Source organism: Populus euphratica, unplaced genomic scaffold, assembly GCF_000495115.2.
Source record: "Populus euphratica unplaced genomic scaffold, PopEup_1.0 scaffold99.1, whole genome shotgun sequence".
Taxonomy (NCBI): Eukaryota; Viridiplantae; Streptophyta; class Magnoliopsida; order Malpighiales; family Salicaceae; genus Populus; species Populus euphratica.
In genome coordinates this window covers 464098-466864 of record NW_011499902.1, presented here as the reverse complement: position 1 = coordinate 466864, position 2767 = coordinate 464098, and positions in this window count along the sequence as shown.

The following is a 2767-nucleotide window of genomic DNA, read 5'->3' as shown; positions in this document are numbered from 1 at the left end:
TACTATTATTATTATTATTATTATTATTATTATTATTATTATTACTATTGTTGTTGTTGTTATTGTTGTTTTATAATTGTTGTTTATAATTTGTACAATTAACCTCCCTGTGGTTCGACCCCGGTCTTGCCGGGTTATTTATTACTTCGACACTCCTGCACTTGGGAGAAGACATCAATCTTTTAGTCGTGTCAAGAAGACATCAATCTTTTCATTGTGTCAAGTTTTTGGCACTGTTGCCGGGGAGGTAAGTTCTTGTACAAATTATAGTATTTCTTTTATTTTCTCTTTTCACTGTATATAACTTTGTTTCTTTGTTCTTGTTTCCTTTTCTTTTATTTTCTTCTTCCTTTTATTCTATTGCTACACGTGCATGAGAGTGTGGTCACGTATATTAAGTGGTAGACTTTGTAGGGTATCCTCATCATTTTCAGAAAATATGGCCAAAGAAGATAATCAATCACTTCATAATAAGAATAATGAGAATATTCGTATTAGAACACTTAGAGACCACATGAATCCCATAAGAACAAGTGTACTATTATGCATAGTTTTTCCTCCTGATGCATCTCATTTTAATTTTAAGTTAGGCATTATTCAACTTTTACCTTCTTTTCATGGCTTAGAATTAAAAAATCCATACTTGCATTTAAGAGAATTTGAGGAGGTTTGTAACACATATAATGATTCAAATTATAGCATGAACACCATCAAATTAAAGCTTTTTCCTTTTTCATTAAAAGATAAAGCTAAAACATGGCTATAAAATTTGAGACTAGGATCCATTTGTGCTTGGGATGAAATGCAACAACAGTTTTTAAAGAGGTTTTTCCCATCTCACAGAACAAACTCTTTCAAAAGACAAATCACCACTTTCACTTAAAAACCAAGAGAAACATTTTACCAATATTGAGATAGGTATCGAGACTTGCTTAATACTTGCCCTCATTATGGTTTTGAAACATAGAGATTGGTTTCACATTTTTATGATGAGTTAACACCTAAAGATAGGCAAATGGTTGAATTGATGTGCAATGAAACTTTTGAAGATAAAGACCCTAATGAAGCAATGGAGTACTTAGACTTATTAGCTAAAAATGCTCAAAATTGGGACACCGCGGGTACTTATGAGGCACCGAGTAAAACTCAACCTCATACATCTAGTGGAGGTATGTACAACCTTAGGGAAGATCATGACCTCCAAGCCAAGTTTGCATCCTTAGCTAAAAAAGTTGAGGCACTAGAATTGAAAAAGAGTGGTCAATTAAAATCTGTTGAAAACATTGTGTGTCAAATATGTGAAACAAATGAACACTCAACTAGTAACTGTCCAACCTTGCCTTCTTTTAAGGAATGTCTCCATGAACAAGCCCATGCTTTAAACAGTTTCCAAAGGGCCAACCATAACCCATACTCGCAAACATAAAACCCTGGTTAGAGAAATCACCCAAATTTCAGTTGGAAGAGTGATAATAACAATGTACAAACTTCATAACCACTGTTTCAAGTACACCATAATTTCCAAAATTGTTATGGATATGCACCTCCTTATGCTTTACCTCCTAGAAGAAATCTTGAGGAAACATTGCATGCATTCATTAAAAAGCAAGAGACAATCAATACTCAACTTGCTCAAAACATGACAGCTTTTAAAGATACTTTTGTAAAATTGACATCTGCTCTCAGTTTCCAAGAGAAACATAAGTTTCCATCTCAACCACAACAAAATCCCAAGGGGCAATACAATACAAATGTAAGTAATTCCAGAAGCCAACACATGAATCAAGTCAAATCAGTCACTACTCTTCACAGTGGTAAGGTTATTGAAAAACCCACTCTTGAACCTTGTGAGAAAGATGATGAGTCAATCTCTGAAGGTAAGGAAGGTGTTAAATCTGAAAATTACAAAGAAACGACTGATTCCCCACCAGCGCTTCCATTTCCTCAAGCCATGACCAAACAAAGGAAAGTCAATCACAACTCTGAAATTTTTGAAAGTTTCAAACAGGTAAGAATCAATATACCTTTGCTGGATGCTATTAAACAGGTTCCTTCCTATGCTAAATTTTTGAAAGATCTATGCACGATGAAAAGAAAACTGAATGTGAAAAAGAAAGCCTTTTTAGCCAAACAAGTAAGTGTTATTCTTCAGAATAATAATGCTTTGAAATATAAAGACTCTGGTTGTCCTACAATTTCTTACTTTATTGGAGAACATAAAATTGAAAGAGCCTTACTTGATCTTGGTGCTAGTGTGAATTTACTTCCATATTCAATTTTTCAGAGTCTCAATCTAGATGAGTTAAAACCAACTTCTATAACTCTTTTACTTGCCGATAGATCTATAAAAGTGCCTAGAAAAATAATTGAAGATGTGTTAGTACAAGTCGATAATTTTATTTATCCTATGGATTTTGTTGTCTTGGACACATAACTTATTGAAGCATGTAATTCATTTCCTGTTATTTTAGGACGTCCATTTCTTGCAACTTCTAACGCATTGATTAATTATAGGAATGGACTGATAAAGCTATCATTTGGAAACATGACATTGAAGATGAATATTTTCAACATTTACAAGCAACCTGAAGATGATAATGATTTACAAGAAGTAGATCATATTGACGAATTATTTTATGATCAACTTGAATCTACTTTAAATAAAAATGAGTTGGATGAATCTGAAGATTTGTAAATGATTTATTCTGAGGAAGAAATCACAAATGAAAAGCACACCTAAAATATTGATGCGGATCTTTTGTCAAAA